Source organism: Hyperoodon ampullatus (assembly GCF_949752795.1).
Source record: "Hyperoodon ampullatus genome assembly, chromosome: 1".
In the NCBI taxonomy this organism is placed as follows: Eukaryota; Metazoa; Chordata; class Mammalia; order Artiodactyla; family Ziphiidae; genus Hyperoodon; species Hyperoodon ampullatus.
Window position 1 is genome coordinate 216,425,871 of NC_136914.1, and position 19,555 is coordinate 216,445,425.

Below are 19,555 nucleotides of genomic sequence, written 5' to 3' on the forward strand. Positions count from 1 at the left end.
TCATACAGAGTGGAGTAAGTTAGAAAGAGAAAAACAAATACTGCATGCTAAGACATATATATGGAATCTAAAAAAAAAAAAAAAGTTCTGATGAACCTAGGGGCAGGACAGGAATAAAGATGCAGACATAGAGAATGGACTTGAGGACATGGGGAGGGTGAAGGGTAAGCTGGGATGAAGTGAGAGAGTGGCATGGACATATACACACTACCAAATGTAAAATAGATAGCTAGTGGGAAGCAGCTGCATAACACAGGGAGATCAGCTTGGTGTTTTGTGAGCACCTAGAGGAGTGGGATTGGAAGGGAGAAGCAAGAGGGAGGGGATATGGGGATATATGTATACATATAGCTAATTCACAACTAACACAACAAGGTAAAGCAATTATACTGCAATAAAAATGTTAAGAAAAAAAAAAAGAATCTGCCTGCCAAGGCAGGGGATATGGGTTCTATCTCTGGTATGGGAAGATCCCACATGCCACGGAGCGACTAAGCCCGTGCACCACAACTACTGACCCTGTGCTCTAGAGCTCGCGAACCACAACTACTGAGCCCGAGTGCCCCAACTACTGAAGCCCGTGAACCTAGAGCCCGTGCTCCACAACAAGAGAAGCCACTGCAATGAGAAGCCGGCACACCACAAAGAAGAGTAATCCCCACTTGCCGCAACTAGAGAAAGCCCATGTGCAGCAACAAAAACCCAACGCAGCCAGAAATAAATAAATTTATTTTTAAAAAGAAAAAGAAAAATACTGATGCCCAGATAGGACCTGAAATCAATTAGACCAGACTCTCCAGAGATGAGAGTCTAAAAAAAATTAGTGAAAATACTTTTTTGTTTTATTATCTGTAGTCTTAGAAAATAACTAATTCTGTTCCTATAAATGTTTTATATTTATAAGTAAAGTTGAAGAAAGAATTATGCCCCAGCTTTCTCTCTAACAGCTAATCCCAAATTCGTGACTAAATTCCCAGACAAAACCTCTCACCTTTATATTATTTGGTCCTTTGTATAGGTATCTACCGCTATGTAACAAATTGCTACAACCATTGTGACTTAAAACAACATGCATTTATTATTTCACAGTTTCTATGGCTCAGCCATCTGGGTCCTGTGCTCAGGATCTCAAAATAATGTGATCAAAGTGTTGGCTAAGTTGTTTTCCTTTGTGGGCCTCAGAGATTTCCTCAAAGCTCATGAGTTGTTGGCAGAATTAGGTTCCATGCTACTGTAAGACTGATGGCCTCATTTCTTGCTAGCTCTCAGCTTCTAGAAATCACTGCAGTGTCTTGCCATATGGCCCCCTCACAGGACCACCTACAGTATGGCAGCTGACCTCTTCATGGCCAGGAGGAGAATCTCTTCTAAGCCTTTCACCTGATTAAGTCAGGCCCACACAGGACAATCTTGCTTCTCATTAAGTTAAAATCAGCCATTTTGGAACTTTCATCACGTCTGGTAATTCCCTTCACCTTTGCCATATTCTATGGACTAGAAGCAAATTACAGGTCCAACCAAACTCAATGGGAAAGGATTTTAGAGGGGCTGGCACACCAGGGGTCATTTTAGCCACATCATTTTTTTTAATCATTATTTTTTTGCATAGTTTCTTAATATTATGATGGCTCAAGCTGGACAGTATCATCAACATCGTCATCACTATCATCATCCTCATCCTCATCCAAATCATTCTCTGAACCATGGAGAAAGTACTGTAAAGATAGGTTAGCCCCTCTTTCCCTGCCCCTGGTCTAGTTCCTAGCCCATTGTAGTGGGTTTATGGTCAACATCTGTACATTTCTGGCTCATTTTTAGCCTGTTCCCAATTATGACCACCACCTCCCCCCAGTCTTCTGAAAGTTTATATTTAAGATCCATGCGCAAGAATCAAAATTGTTTCCTCCAACTAAGAAGAACTTGCTCGCCGGATGATACCCTAACAGATCCCCACATCCAATCGATGTTAGAAATCAGTCTAAGTTAAATAACACAGATCCTAAAATGATATTATCTCCTAAAATAACAAAAAGCTGATGGTGACTACTAGGCAAAGAAGATATTAGTAAGTTGATGTGGGAAGGCCCTGGATAAAGATTAGGAAAGATCTCAATGGACAGATTTTAGACACTAAGTAGTAAGAAGGATATTCTTCCTAGTTTCTTTTCAGCCCAAGATTTCTGATTGTTTTCCCACAAAATACAAAGCAAAGGGGGGAAATATGAGATACTGATTATTTCATACTTTAGTAGCAATCATGAAATAGGTTGCAACCTCTTCTCTCTTCTCTATCCAGTAAATGAGCAGGCAGAGTGAAAACAAAAACAGAGCAGTGTGGTAGAGATATTAGATAGAATGCTAAAAAAATTAACACCCAGGGGAATTTTTTTTTATAAGTTTCTACTTTTCTGAGATTCAACATTGATATGTTTTTCTCATTTAGGTTCACTAAGTTATGTTTATTATTAATTCAAATTCACAATATTGAAGGGGAGATATTTCCCATATGGTTGACATGTTGCTCTGGAGGTTCATAAATTTGGAGGAGTTTTGATTAACACTGACAGAAAATCCTTTGAAAACATATGGCTGTATATACATCATGTCATTCCTAATAAGATGACACATCCTTCTTCACTTTTCCCTAATAAGATGAGTTCAGTTGTATTTAAGAAACATGATAATACTTTGTTGACTTTTCTTTATGGGCAGAAATATTGAGTAAAAATAAACTATTTTGTTGTTGCAGCAGACGTTGAAAGCATAGCAGATAGTTTGTGGGAATTAAAAAAAAAGAGTTCTATCTCTAAATACTTTTTATAGGTGCAGTTAATCTGTTGTAAACTTGGAGTGATTTTTGACACTCCCCTGCCAATTTCCTTCTTGGTGACTCTGGTCGTGCATGACTGGGGATTCATCTCCTTCTCACCAGGTTTTAGAACTGCTCTCTGCCGTCCTCTCTGATCACAGCTTTCACACCATTTTGGCTCCAAAAACATTCTCGTCCTTGGTAGCTTACATTTTCAGATGAACAGTTATCTTTGTTTCTTCAACTGATTTTTTTCCACTTCTTCTGAAACCCATTGCAACAAATTCATTTTTGAGAGTTCGGACATTAGCTGTTGGAAGTATATTTTAAAATACAACAAATATGGAAAGCAAATTGGCAACTTGTATCAAGAATCTTAAAAAAAAAGTCTAAGCTGTTTGACCAAGTAATTCCCCTTTTGGAAACCCACCATAAGGAAGTAATTTAATATGTGAAGAAAAATTTATTATCAAGGATGTTTATAATAGTATTATTTATTACAATAAAAAATTCAAGAAAATCTTACATGGCCAAAAAGTGGAAGATGGTTCAATAAATATGGATGATCCACTACAAATCATTTATAGGCTGCAGGATAATAGTAGAAAATTAAAACTAACTTACTAATACATATGCAACCCAGTACCTAGTGAAATGTACACAATTAGTTTTTATAAAAGGATAAAAATTCAGCAGCAGCAATTAACCAAGAAAAAAATTCATGTCATAAACTACTAAAGTGGTGGCTAAAGAAGGAAATAAATGATTTTGCTGTGCCAGTACTGACCACACCCCCCCACAGTTCTGAAGAAAGAAAGCGAGTTAGTGAAATGCTGAGATGTCTCATTAATACCTTTCAATTTGGAGAGAAGACAGGGAAGTGAGTAGGTGACCTGAAGAAGACCCTAGGAAAACTCATTTCTTATTGCATCCCCTACATATCACATAGATGTAAGCAGAGGCAGGACAGGGTGCCAAGGCCTACCATTTCCACAGTGTCAATTTGGGAAACAAGCTAGTGTATAAGATCCTTAGCAGGACCTCGGAAGAAAGAGCAGAGCTAAGTTCCCTCTAATGAGCTTCCTGCATCTCCTTGTTCCACTCCACACTGTTAAGGCGAGGAAAAAAATGAAACAGATAAGAATACCCTCAAACTCAGAGAACACAGAGAGGCCCCAGAAAAGCTAGGAACATTATAAAGGAGAAATGACCACACCATACTGTGGCATAAAGAAGGTCTGGGCAACCATGCAAATGTCCTTTAGGAAGGAGAGGGTACAAATTTTCTGCTATAAGATGAATAAAGTCTGAGGATCTAATGTAAAACATGGTGACTATAGTTGATAACACTGTATTATATGATTGAAATGTACTAAGAGAGTAGAAATTAAATGTTATCACCAAAAAAGGGATAAGTATGTGAAGTGATGGATGTATTAATTTGCTCAATGGTGGGAATCCTTTTACACTGAAAGAGGAAGAAAGAAAGGGAGAGAGAGAGAGCAGACAGACAGAAAGAAAGAAAGAAAGAAAGAGGGAGGGAGAAAGAGAGAGAGAGAGATAGGGAGAGAGAGAGGAAGGAAGGAAGGAAGGAAGGAAGGGAGGGAGGAAGGGGAGAAAAAGAGAGAGGGAATGAAAAAAACAAAACATAGATGAGAAATCCAGTCTGGATGAAAACAATTTAAAAAACAGAAAAAATCATTCCAAGAGATTGTTTCATGCTATAGAAAAACTTACAAAGTCAATAAAACAAAACAGCAAAATGAGAATATAAAATAACAGAGTGAGAAGAAAAAGATTGGTGCAATAATTAAAACATTGAGAACTAAAACAATAACATTACAATAAATTAAAATTAGCAAGGAAAAGAATAGACGTAAATAAAAATTAAATCGCTGGAATGGAGAAACTCTTGAGATCACCATAGTGAACACAGAAGTAAAAGCGGAGAGTAAAGCAATTTAAAAGAAGATGGAAGATGAGGATAATCCAACATAAGGATAATTGGTTTCCCTGAAGTGATACTCCAGAAGAACAGGAAAAGTTCTTTTGAGGTATAATAGTGAAAACCAAAAATCTTTGAAAGGAAGAACCAGATCTACACACTATGTTTCAGAAGAAAACTGACAGAGGAGTCCATGTGGAGATGTGTCTTGGTTCAAATAGTAAACTCAAGAGGAAAGATTTTTTAAAATATATTTTTTATTGAGGTATAGTTGACTTGCAAGATTATATTAGTTTCAGGTGTACAACATAGTGATTTGATATTTTATAAATTACAAAATGATCATCATGATAAGTCTAGTTACCATTTGTCACCATACACAGTTATTATAATATTATAGATTATATTCCCTAAGGAATAAAGAATTCTTCAGGCTATAAGGCAGTAAACATAAACCACCAGCAAAGGGAAATTATGAGGTTGGTTTTGGACATGCTATAGATTTTCAATGTCAGAAGGTGATGGGGAATTTTTACAAGATTCTAAGGAAAACAAAATGATTTTCTAAAACATGAAGCCAAGACAATTTACTGTTTGAATATAAAAGTCACAGGCAGATATTCTCAAACATGAAAAAATATGGTGAAATATAGCATCCATAACCCATTTTTAAAACAATTTCTAACAGAGGGAATCAGCCAACCAAGAGATGAATCAAATACAGAATTTAAGCATAGAAAAGTTATGATTTAAAAGGCTGGTGACAAATCATGAACCCAACTAAATATGGTCTAAGATCTAAAGTGAGAATTTAATTGCAGAACAGAATGTATACATTATTAATCTGGAATAAGTCTGCAAAGCTATATAACCAATGAAATTGGGGGGTGGGTTTTGGGGAGAGAGATGGTAAGAAATATAAAAGAAATAATTTTATCTTTTTAGCAGATGAATAAAATGTGTAATTAAAAACTTAATGACTCCAACCTCTTAATTTTTTTCAGAATATTTATTTTAAAATTTAGAGTAGGGGCTTCCCTGGTGGCGCAGTGGTTAAGAATCCGCCTGCCAATGCAGGAGACACAGGTTCAAGCCCTGGTCCAGGAAGATCTCACATGCCGCAGAGCAACTAAGCCTGTGTGCCACAACCACTGAGCCCACGTGCCACAACTACTGAAGCCTGCATGCCTAGAGCCCATGCTCTGCAACAAGAGAAGCCACGGCAATGAGAAGCCCGTGCACCGCTACAAAGAGTAGCCCCTGCTCACCGCAACTAGAGAAAAGCCTGTGCACAGCAATGAAGACCCAATGCAGCCAAAAAAAATTTTAGAGTGATCATTTAGGAGACAAATCTTTATGGTAGAGAAACATTAATTTGTGGTTTAAGATTTCTTTATGTTTATTCAGTTTCTTTTTTTCTGTTAAAAATAAATAACACTTATCTATAGTGTGCTAAATCCAGCATGGTACCCTGCATTGGACTGTGGAATGTAAAAAAGGACAGTAGTGGAAAACCTGGTAAAATCCAAATAAAATTTAGAGTTTAGATAATAGTAATGTACTGATGTCTATTTCTTAGATGTGACAAACCTACCATGGTAATATAAAATGTTAATAGTAGGAGAGTTTGGGTGAGGGTGTGCTACCTTTGCAACTTTTCAATAAATTTAAAATAATTGCAACATAAAATGATTCTTTAAAAATATTATACATTGGGCTTCCCTGGTGGCACAGTGGTTGAGAGTCTGCCTGCCGATGCAGGGGACACGGGTTCGTGTCCCGGTCTGGGAAGATCCCACATGCTGCGGAGCGACTGGGCCCGTGAGCCATGGCCGCTGAGCCTGCGCATCCGGAGCCTGTGCTCCGCAACAGGAGAGGCCACAACAGTGAGGGGCCCGCATACCGCCAAAATATATATATATATATATATATATATATATATATATATATAATGCAATAATGCATCATATCCATATACCCTTTTATCTACATCTTTATGAAAAATGAAGTCTAGGATAAGGTTTATAAAAATTCAACACTGGCTATTTCTAGGTCAGTGGCTTCACGGTGATTTCTTGCTTTTGTTTTGTATACCTTTTGTATTGTTTGAAATTAACACAGATGAATATCATTTTTATTACAAATGCTATTAATATTCCAAAGTTTTTAAAAGGGACAAATAAATAGTGTTATAGATGAATATTAACATAGGGAATGTTTATGATAAAATATGTCATGAAAAAAGCAGAAGACAAAAAATAAATATAATAGTAATAATTTTATTTCAAAAAATATATTTATGAAAAAAATGACCAGAAAGAACTACATTAAATTATTGCTACTGATTGATTTGGGATTAGTAAATTTTAATTTTTTCTTTATACATTTTCAATTTTTACAGTGGTTTAAACAATGAGTACACGTTCATAATAACTAAAAAATAAACGTTACAGTTTTACTGTTATACAATGAAGTTGGAACTGGCAGTTGGCAAGTCAACTGGAAAAGTTAATTAAAGCAGTGAATCATAAAATGTGATACATACATACCTTAAAGATTTAATTTTAACCTAAAACATATGGATGCTCATTCAGTTGCCACTCTTTTGATGTTATGCCAAGGCCCTTTCTTTGTGTTGGGGTCTGCTGATCAGAGTTCTAAGCCGTCTTTCTTTCAAAACCACCCATAATGCATCATCCAGAAGTTCCACTTTTGGTTTCCTTAAGGCAGAATGAGACCTTTAAGACACTCAGAACACAATTTTCTACATTTTTGCTCTTCCCCCAGTCTTTTCTGTGTGTTTTATATACACCTTATTTGATAGCAATTTATTATAGCAACTTGTCATCATCAAATCTTTCATCACTTTACACAATAGTTGTGTAAATAATAAGCATATATTTGCATATTACAGTTGCCAGCACAACTAGCATAAATAGGTTTGGGAACACACATGGCTGACTTTTGGTCATCACAACTGGTGGGAAGTATGGGGGCTTAATAGAGAGTAGTCTAAGCTGCAAGAACTCAATGTGCAGCGGGCATTATTTGGGAGGTTTTACTGAGGAAAGCAGGACCCATACCTTGTCTGACAAATTGATGAAGTTGAGGAAGGTTATGAGAGTTCCTATAGATAAACATAAAAGTGGCAGACTCTAATACAAGTCTTGCTACCTTAAGTGTAGCAGGAGGAGGCTAGCATCAGATTTTTTCTTGATCTGCTATTCTCTCCACTTCTTACACTGAATAGCTAGGATACCCTCTTATGATCCCTTCAACATAAGGCACTGATGAAGGACAGATAGGTCATTTGGGCCTTTTCTAGTTGGCCCACTCTGTAAGCTGATAATGGTATTCCATGGTACAGATGAGGAAACGGAGGCACTTAAAAGTGCCCAAGACTATGGTTACTCATTGACAGATCCAGGATTCACACCTAGATCTGTGTTCTGACTCTAAATGTACTGCTGTTAACACTCTACCACAGTGGCCTTCTTCAGTGGTACAGATGGTCCCCGACTTAACAATAGTTCAACATGATTTTTTGACTTTATCATGGTGCTAAAGCTATACACAGTCAGTAGAAACCGTACTTCAAATGTTGAATTTTTTCTAGCGATGTGCAGAGTGATACTCTGTTGTGTTGCTGGGCAGCAGCAGCGAGCCACAGTTCCCAGTCAGCCAGGCCATCACGAGGGTAAACAACTGATACACTTATTACCATTCTGAAACCGTACAACCATTTCTGCTTTTCCCTTTCAGTATAGTATTCCATAAATTACATGAAATGTTCAATACTTTATTAGAAAATACGTTAGATGATTTTGCCCAACTGTAGGCTAATGTAAATGTTGTGAGCACATTTAAGGTAGGCTGGGCTAATGTGTGATGTTTGGTAGGTTAGGTGTATTAAATGCACTTTCGACTTACAATATTTTCAATTTAAGATGGGTTTATCGGGAAGTAACCCCATTGTAAGTCGAGGAAGATCCATATAGGGTTAATGATTAAATAAAGACATGAAATCACACAAAGAAGGAAATTTTAAAATTGTCACTTACATTGTCAGTGTAGAATAGCTTTGTTCTTATAGTAGCTGATAACATCTTATTTTCCTGAGTCTTAAAATCATCAGTGATATAGAAATAATGTGAGTGCTATGCCATATACCTCTGTCCTATATATTTAGAATAATTCATCTCCATCTTTCTGTTTGGGGCCCATCCTACAGGAATCCTATTCTCTTTAGGACCATCCATATCCCAGATATCCTTAATTTCACAAGCACTGTCTGGAGTTCCAACTTACATTCTCAGCCTGAAGATGTGCATGGGAGTACCTGATCCCTTCGTTAAGCACTGCATCAACTATCCACGGTTTTCCTAGATTGGCAGGTCTGATCTCTTCTGCATCACAAGTTACATCTCTTTACCCTCTTACCAGCTTATGTCAATTTTCATAGATTTCTTTCTCAGTATCATTTCTCCATATTATTCCTCCTTTTTACAGCTAAGCTCCTCTAAGGAGTGACCGAAATTTGATCTCCATTCCCACGCTCTGTCTTCTGTCCTTTCCAGCATATAAGATCACCAATGGCCACCATTTTTCCAAATCCAACACTTTTCTGTTCTCATATTTCTTGACCTCTCAGGAGCAGGCAGTCAACATGTTTGTCCACTCCTTCCTTCTTCAACGACTTTCTTCTCCAGAACTCCAAGACATCATATTTTCCAGGCTCTCCTCCCACCTCACTAAACTCCTTAGTCTCCTCTCCTGGGCTCTCTTCTGTTCAACCTCTAGATGTTGGAGGACCACAAGGTTCTTTTCTACATCCTGAATTGATCTCATCTAGCCACTGGCTTCAATACTGTCTCTATACTGATTACTCATACATTGATCTTTCCTGCCCCTTCCTTTCCACTGAGATCTAGATGGATACGTCCATCATCCTAATAGGTATCTCCACTCGAGTGTATAACAGCCATCTCAAATGGAACATATACCAAATGAACTCTTGATTACTCCCAGTTAGAATCTACTCATTATCCCACATCTTGCCCAGTGGGTAAGTGACGTCACAATTCACCAGTTGGTCATGTTAAAAATTTAGATGACATCCTTGATTTCTCTCTTTTCCTCACCCCCAGTCACATTAGTTCATCAGCAAAGTCTATCAGCTCCACCTCTAAAATGTCAAATGAATTCCTGCCTCTCCCCGTAGCCAGAGCTTTCCCTCTTGTTCAGGTCAATATCATTCTCTCCTGGCCTGGTGTGGCACAAAACCTAAAGGTAAGACCCTATATTATGAACTGCCTTGACATATGGTGAAACCAGAGAGCCTCAGATGGCATAACCACAGGTTTTCCCTCCCAGCTCTTCTCCTGCAGATAAGTTCGATCCAGACAACTCTCCTTACCCAGGGGACAAGGTTCCAGCTTCTCCCCAGGGAGCAGCTTTCAGTCCCCTGCCAATCCTCGGAATTATTCAAACAAGCCATTTACATCCTCCTGCAGAAACCCAGGATCACCTCACCCTCTTAGTACTACAGGGCCTGCCTTCCACAGCCCCTGGCTCTTTACTCTGTTCCCCAGTACAAGTCCTGTGTGGCCTGCATGATGTCCTCCTCTCCCAGGCTGTAAGTATATGTAACTAATAAACTTCTATCTCATGTGTCCAGTGTTCAGTGTCATGTGTTGGACTATCCTTATACTCTAGGATGGGAATTTCTTCCTCACCACTGGTGTAGGGAAAAAGGCGATTAAAACACTCAGCTGTCACTGAAATCTCAGTTCAGATGATTTCTTCTCGGAGGGGTCTCTCTTGACCACCCTCTATCCCAGCATTCTCTCTCATTTTCTACATGGCACTTGTCACTGTGTGAATTATTTATTTACTTAGCACATGTTTCATCTCTGGCACATTCCACTAGACTGTGAGCTCCACTTCCAACATCAGAAATCTATCAATCAGATCCGCTTTAAATGTATACTGTGGGAAGAGACTTCTGCCACCAAACCAGCCTTCATCTGAGCCCAAGCCATCACCACCTCTCACCTGGATTATTGCACTCACATCCTCGTCACTCTCCCTGCTTCCACTCTTGCCCCGTTCCCCTCATAGTATCCAGAGGGACCCTTTAAAGCTGTGAGTTAGCTCATGTCACTTCTCTGCTCTACAGCTCCGCCCCACTGCCTCTGGGCTCCCACCTCACTCAGAGTCAGTACCTGAGTCTTTATCATCACATACAAGTTCTGCTCAGTTCAGCCCCGGTGCCCTCTTTGCCCTTCTCTCCCGATATCTCCCCTTTACCACTGTGCTCCCAGCACCACGGTCTGTTTGGTATTTAGAGTTTTGTACTTCGCTTGTCTGGTTCCCCCACCTAGAAAGCCCTTCCCCCAGATACTTATATAGGGGCTCCCCACTTCTGCTCACGTTACCACATCAGAGAAGCCTATGTTTCCTACACTCTTCACTCTCCATCCTGTTACCCTACTTTACCCTTCTTACTTTTTTTTTTTTTTTTTTTTTGCGGTACACGGGCCTCTCACTGTTGTGGCCTCTCCCGTTGAGGAGCACAGGCTCCGGACGCACAGGCTCAGCGGCCATGGCTCACAAGCCTAGCCGCTCTGCGGCACGTGGGATCCTCCCGCACCGGGGCACGAACCCGTGTCCCCTGCATTGGCAGGCGGACTCCCAACCACTGAGCCACCAGGGAAGCCCCCACTCTTCTTACTTTTATCACTTATATTTTTGCTGATTTGTTTATACTTTGTCTACTCTGCTAGGTTGCAGGGAGGAATAGAGGCTCTCTTTGACTCAATACTGTGTCCCCAGAGTCTAGGACTTCAATTAGGGGCTTAAAATATATTTGTTTAATTAATAAGTTTGTGTCTTGCTTATCATTGTATCCCTAGAGCCTTAAACAACATGTGGCACACAGTAATAATAATAGCACTAAAATAATTTTTAAATAATAAGGAGAGCTAAAACTTATCTAGCATTGGCTATGTGACAGACACTGTTCTCAGCTCTCAGTATATGCTATTATTTAGTCCTCACAACTATAGGGCAGGTATTACTATTATCCCTGTTCACAGATTAGGAAAATTAAGCTTAGAGAGTAGAAGTAACTTGCTCCAAGTTACATATACAGTAAGTAGAGTAGTCAGGTTACAAAACTAAGTGGTATAATTTCAGAGCATGTGGTATTAACCACTTAAATAAATAAATGACTTATAAAACGGTCATCAGTAACCTCTCCTTGTGACATCATCCTCAGGCCGATCAGTGCATGAGGATAAGACACTTGTTGACTGCTCTATTTACTAGTAGATAGCAGTGGATAACAGTAGGAGAAAGCATTAACCAATATTATATTCTATTAAAGTACTACCTTAAACATCAATAAATATTATACTAGGACTTGAGAAATTTTAAAAAATAAAGATTATATATTTTAATTGCTTTCTTAACTCTCAGATGGGTTAAAAGCCACTGATTTTCTAAAAGGAAACTTCTATATCCTAATTTATGCATATCTATCACCTGTCAGTAAGAATGCAAAAGGTCACTTCAGCCTGCACCAAAAGGTGTTTCATAAGTTAAATGGTGATAAAGAATTAGATCAGCTCCAAAGCCAACCTAGAATGGAAATGAATATGCACTTTCAGCAAGCCATTCCTCACAGGATATAAATTATAACCACTTCAAGATATAGTAGGTGTTCACTCAAGTTTCTCTCTGGGTTTTCATAGCCCTTAGACCATTACGTTTGAAGTAAAAGTTAATAAAAGTCCAGAAACAAATTTGAAAAGGTATTGGTACCAAGAGATTAATTCAAGGGTTTTTAAAGAAAGTACCCTCCACCTTGAATAGCTTTGCAATGAAAGAGGAGTGTCATTCCACATATGGTCTCAGGAATGCCCTAATGCAGAGTCAGTCACAGCACTTGTGGCCTTACCACCTTCTCCCACAGGAGAGAAAGAAACCCTGCGCTCTGTTATTGGCTCTTGGCAGCAGCTAAAATCAGCTTAAGAGTCCCTTATGCCACCAAGAAGGCTCTGTGACCTGCAGTCCATCTGGAAAATCTATCTTTCAAACACAATCAGGCCCACAAAGGTAAGAGTCAGGAGGCAACGCTTGTGACCTTAAAGACCTGAAGGATATATCAGTGGGTTTTGTCCACAGAGACCTAATGCAGCAAGGAGTTAAGACAATTGCCAAGATCACTCCAGCCAAAAGCAACACTCCTTGAATTCTGACCAACAACACTCTTCACTCCCAAAACAAAACCCAAAACTTATGAAGAAAAAAAATACTGACCAGCATGATTGACGTGATGTATATTGGTTGACTTCACTAGAAACTCTAGGGAAAAACAGCCTCAGGGATTCCTGGGCCAGGGACCTAAAGATTACTAGAATGGCAGTGCTGAGGGTTTAGGATGAAGCCCAGTGGAGGTGGCTGAGGCTGCAAAGGGACGGTCGCCACCAGTAAGTTTGACATTAAAATTGGACCAGTCTGGAAGAGTCACATTATAGCTTGGAGCCAAGCAGGTAACCCCAATAACAAATGAAGCTTCTATGAGAGGCAAACCCCAGCAATTTTCACTTCATTCTTTTCCGATATATAACAAATATTACAGCCTGATGTGACATTTAAACCTCACAATACAATATTATGGAAACATGAATGAAGCACAGCAAGGAATTTTCGAAGGGGCTACTAGGACGTTGACTTTGGAGTTTTCAAGTCAAGTTGGTTTACAGTTACCTAATTACAGAAAGAAACCCCAATCGCTCTTTCTTGATCCCAAAACTTGACTCTACTCAAGTATAAGGGAATTCGTTGGCGCTCTCAAGGTGCACAGTGGACAATCAGTAAAGGTCTATGGAATTTTGCCCACATTTAAGATAGAGTAAAACAAATCCAGAACTTAGTTTGGGGGGGTGACTCTAAATTTAAAATCTGGGTGACATTCTGAAATTATCACATACGAGCTCAGAATTTAGATTCTACTCTAATGAGCTCTGTGAATGCCAGTGAGAGGGGGCCTAGCTCACCTGCCCTTTCCACTGATCCCAAGATCTCCAGTTCCCACCAGGTCTCAATGTGACGGGAGCCTCACACTGCCACGTGGACCCTAAGATGGGAGCCACCACCGAGGAAAGCCCAGCTGAGTGGACGTTTATGCTGTACCATGCCGCATCTCCTTGGCCCACCTGTTTCTAGTGCAGCTGTAGTGGACCCTCATACCCTGTTGCAGGGTCCCATGTCAGGTGTGCCCTAGAAGGCCACCCAGGCACAAGCAGGCACAATCCAGAAGTAGGGGTGTGTCCTAATGCCCCTGGGAGCAACCCTCAACTAGTGGGAGACAGGGATCTGTGGATGTGTCCCAGCCAACCCTGTCCTCCACTGTGGAAAATTCTGTAGAAATTCTGAATTCTATATGGCTCTTCAGAGGGACCCCAGCAGGACTGAGGCCTGGTTGCCCCCAGCAGGACATATTCAGCTCTTTACTGCAGTACCTGCGGGCTCTCCTCCTTTCTCCATCTCTTTCCCTCTTCCTCACTTCCACTTCTGGGGTCCCCTTCCAGATAAATGAGTTGAACCCCGGTCCTTGTCTCAGACTCGCCTTTCAAGGGAACCCAAATAGGATGTCAGCCAAAAGAGATGAAGCAGGAAAACACACCTACACACACACACGCGCGCGCACGCACACACGCACACACACAATCCCCTGCAACTAGCAGTACTTATCCCTCAACATTTCTGTCCTTTGAGCCAATAAATCCCCTTCTCTTTTTCTGTTCTACACAAGGCAGTTGGCATTAGGTTTTTTATCACTTGAAACTACCCAAGTCCTGAATAGGACCAGCACTTGGACTTCGAAAACAGATGATTACACTTTCCTACTAGCTCTTCATTGGCAACATCTTTGTGTGTCTACTACTTAGTGCGATGCCTAGCACCCAGTACAGCTCAAAGATCATGCATTAGATTAATGAATCTCTAGTATATGTTTTTACTTCCATTGTTAAGAAGAGGTAAAGAGAGAGCTTGGCATTTTTATGTGTCATATAGTGAGAGATCACATTTAGCTGGCACACACTGGTATGGCCACGCTGTAAACAGTCACCCCCCCTCCCCGAGTCCCCAAATACCCCCCAGCACCTCCAGTCACCCTAGCGCCCCCCAGAAATCCCTGGACCTCCCCATGATCCAGCAAGCAAAATGTTAACACCTGGCACAGCATCTGCTCTGATTGGTCAGTTCCGGCCTTGCCGATTGTATAATATTTGGAATATTACCCTTGCATAAGGCCTGATTTTTTCACTCCCTGTGCCCTTTTAAAATTAATCCTCATAAAGCTTGAAAGTAATGCAGCACAAACTCCTTAACACAAAAGAAATGATTTTCCTCCAGACCTACCATACTGCTAAGAATACAGAGGAAACAGCTTTCTTGATAGTTTCCACATGAATATTAATTCTAGTACAATATGCCTGCAGATGTAGTCGTTGGCTTTTCATCTGGCCACATGATTCACTGAGAAATCAACTGTTCTGCAAAACTTTCTTCCTTCCTTAATACAGCTCCTCCCGTGAACGGCAACGGTGATTCTTTCGGATTTTCTTTGCCCCACAGCTGGTGCCGTTCAAGGGATTTTTTGGCACAAGAGGAAGTCCCATCTGTGTCCCAAGTCCAAAGTCATCAAGAAGTTTTAGAGTTCATTTTCTTCATGCCTTTTCCTTCCTTCATCTTCTTGAATTTTCAGAGGTGAGGTAGTTCTTCAACTTTGAAAGCCAAGTCTAATTATGACCTCTTTGGAGGCAACACAGTATATTTTCTCTGTACAGTAGAAAGAAATGTCTCCGATGGGTTCAAAGTCGAGTGATCATACTAATTGGACCCCGGGTGGGATTCTACAGTAGGTGAGCCCAGGGATGGAAGGGAGCATGTGGAGGACCCTTCCAAGTGTGCCGTTAGGAAGCCTCCAGAAAATCCAGAGAAAGACCAAAAGACTGCTCTTGAATCTACCCTTCCATGGACAAGATACGGGAAAACGCAGAACAGGAATGGCTGTGTTTTAGACATTTCAGCTAAGGACAGAGCTGGGTCCAACCACTGAGTGCAGATGAAGCTATTGAGAAAAAAATTCTGCAAGAGATTTTACAGAACGTAGGGAAATGGGAGAGGAAGAAAACAGGAAGTCAGGGTGGTGTTGAAATGGATTTCAATTTCAGATGAGATTACCCACCACACACTCACTGGCTCTGTTTCTTCTCTATCTGCCAAAGGATATTCCTCTTTGAAAGAATATTTTCTTCCTAGGACCCTCTATGTGTTTCCTGGGGCTGCTGTAATAAACAACCATAAATTCTGTGGTTTAAAACAGCAGAAATTTATTCTTTCCCGGTTCTGGAGGCCAGAAGTCCAAAATTGGTATCAATGGGCCAAAATCAAGATGTCAGTAAGGTTACATTGCTACCCACCTGGGTCCTTGGACTGTTTCATCAATAGAAATTGATGAGAGGTCAGATGAAAAATTCTGGCAAGCCTTTACTGGGGCTCTTGCTGCAGCACAGGGGAGAGAGAACAAGTGACAGGTGCCCTTGCCAGCTCCTGAGGGGCGGGGGTGGTGAGTTGGTCCTTTAAGTGGGGTGAGGGTAGGCACCGATCAGTGAGTCGGGCCAGAGGGGCGGCTTGGGTGGTGTGCCCACCCCCTTGGTGGTGCCGTGCTCAGGGATCATGCACAGCACCCTGCTTTTGCTCCCGATACCTCAGAAGTGGCAGTTGGTTTGGGGACTTTTTGTAATTTTTGTAGCCCAACTGCACATGAGTGCAGTCATTTTTAGCCCCTTTATAGTTTTTTTTTTTTTGTATTTTGTTGCTGGAGATGTTTGCCCAGGTGCAAGCTCTGCAGAAAAAGGTCCCAGGTCCCAGGTTCCAGCCTGTCTCAACACTCCCTTCAGAAGCTCAGGGAAAGAAAGAGGCCAGCCTTTGCCTCTTCCAGCTTCTGGCTGCCAGCACTCCTTTGCTTGTGACCACATCCCTCCAAGCTCTGCCTCTAAGGTCACATTGCCTTTTCTTCTTCTGTCTGAAGTCTCCCTCTGCCTCCGAGTTGCATTTAGGTCTCACTCAGATAATCCAGGATAATATCCTCATTTCAAGAGCCTTAATTTAATCACATCTGCAATGTTTTTGCCCTATGAGGTAACCGTCACAGATTCCAGGGATTAGGACATGGACAATTTTGGAGGGTTCAGCCTATCGCAGACAGGATGGTAGAAGGCCTGTGTTCCCCACCTGTGACCTCAGCCGTAACCATTCTGGTCCGTGCCAGTGGCATTTGACTGCAAGTACGAAGACTCTGCCCCTTGGGTGTTTTCTCCGGGCCAGAGGACCAGGAGGTTAATGTTTCAGAGAGTAGCCTTCAGGCAAATCCAGATGCGGGGTTAGAGGATAAATACCAGACTTCCTCTCTCCTCAGGTGGGGCAACTCAGAGATAGTCTAAACTGTCTGTCCCTGTTGCCAGTGAGATGCAGAGCTAGCTGCCCCGAGGCAGCCTGCTTATTGGTCGTGTGCCTTCACTAGCATCTTCTCTCCCTGTGCCACTTCCCTTCCCCTGGCCATGCTACCTAGGATGGCCTCTCATAAACTCTGTGCACTCACGTCCTTGTCTCAGGATCTGCTTCTGGAGGAAACCACCCTAAGATAGATTTCCTGTCCTTACCTGGTGATTCAACACCATTTCCAGGCACCTGGGCTGTGCACTCATGAAAGGCAAGACTTCGACTTCAACAACCTTTCCCTTCTCTTGCCCAGGCCTGCTGAAATGGCAGAAAGAATAAAAAGCATCTTCACAAGTCCTATGTCTGAGAACCGTGGGGGCCAGGGCTTGGGAGTCATGTGACTGGGCCCCTGCAAGGCAGACCAACCTAAACCAGGTGAGGATCTGGTGAAGGGTCTGGTGAAGGGTGAGGATCGAACTCTTTTCTAGTAATATTCTAAAAGGGGAATTGTCATATTGAAATTTCAGGGCGTTCTCCCCCGGTTCCTTTCACACTGGAGGATTTCACTATTCCCTCTGAATGTAGACCATGGTAGTGTTAATCTCATATAAATAGAAAACAGCCCCAAAATGTATAATAATTGCGTACACCACTCCTTTTGTCAACTTTTTGATTTAGTGCCACTGCTGCAGAGCCGGGTTTTATTGTATTATGATACGACAGTAATCTTCCCGAGGCTTCCACTTTATTTTGTTACATTTATCTAGCGCGCCAGATTCACACTCCCACAGTAACCATATGGGGAAAAGCCACAAAAGCTGTTAAGTACATTTAATTACTGTTTTGATGAGCTCATATTTTAATTATGTTTATTGATTCTGTGTATATTGAAATAGTTTGAGCATTTCCAGAAGAAAAAAACGGAATCAATACGCAGCAATTACTGAGCATTTCATGATTGTGTGTGTAATTAAAACTTTCATAAACTATTTTTGAAGACCATTTCCCCCTCTAATCCTATAGTGGTGATTAACTAGGTTTCTGACTGTGTTTAGGTAAGCTTTGCTTTTTCTTCTATGTAGAAGGAAAATAGGGTTCAGTGAGAAATATGTTTACAGTCAAATATTTCTGACTTAAAATGTCTCCCTTCCAAAACAGCAGAACGCACATATTGTACCTTCCACGATTTGCTAAAACACCGCTAACAATGATAAAACACAAATTTAAACTTCCTAACAATTCAATGTTGCCAGCTCAAAGATTACTCCGACTGTCAGCCATACATATGCTGTTGCTAAGTGACAGATTAAAACAAAGAAAAACCCCCGCGGTCCTTCCATGCCTGCCTCTATCCTTCTCTCAGGCTCGTAGACATTTTTACAGATCTTAAGAAATTTGTACTTGAAAAAATAAAACTGCACAAAGCCCACATTTTCTTCAGAGAATGAAATTAGTGTCATTTGCATTTTATACATTTGATTACTCTCAGTCTGTCCGTGAGAAAATGATGCAAAATAGGGAGTTGTCTCTTTAGAAGGTGATGACAGATTGTCTATCCAGGAACTAATATTTCTAGCTCAATTTCTAATTCACCTGAGTCCAAAGCACCAGGCCTCCAGCCACCTGCATCAGCATCGCCTGGAGCCTTCGGAATGTCACAGATTCCTTGGCCTCACTGAAGGCCACTGAATCAGTCTCTAAAGTAAGCCTCAGGAATCTGAATTTTAAGTACCATTTCCAGCTAAGGTTTATGAGTCTTTGACCAAAGAGGCTTCCACTGACCTTAACTTTCTCATTCTAAAGTGGACCCTTAACAAGGTCCTCCAAAAACAATCCTGGTATCGAGCTACCTGATGAGAGATCATTCACTAAGACAGCGGAGGAGGGCAACTTCATCCCCCAAAGGGGCTCAGCCTCCCTTAGCCCCCTCTCTCCCAGCACGGGGCTGCCTGCCAGCAAATGCACAGAACATCTGTCCCCTAGGAACTCACCTCAGAAAAGAATTGTCTAGGATCCAACCTTACCAAAAGCCTGAGTGAGGTAAGTCTATTTCTTTCCTGGGCTGCCGTAAAAAATTACATTATTCTCGCACAGGTCTGGAGGCTAGAACTCTGAAATCAAGGTGTCAGCAGCGCTGGTTCCTTCTGGAGGTGCTGAGGGAGAGTCTGTTCCATGCAGCCCTCCTAGTTACTGGGGACTGTTGGCCGTCATTGGCTTGTAAGATGTCTTACTCTCATCTCTACTTCCAGCATCACGCGGTGTTCTCCTTGTGTGCCTCTGCGTCC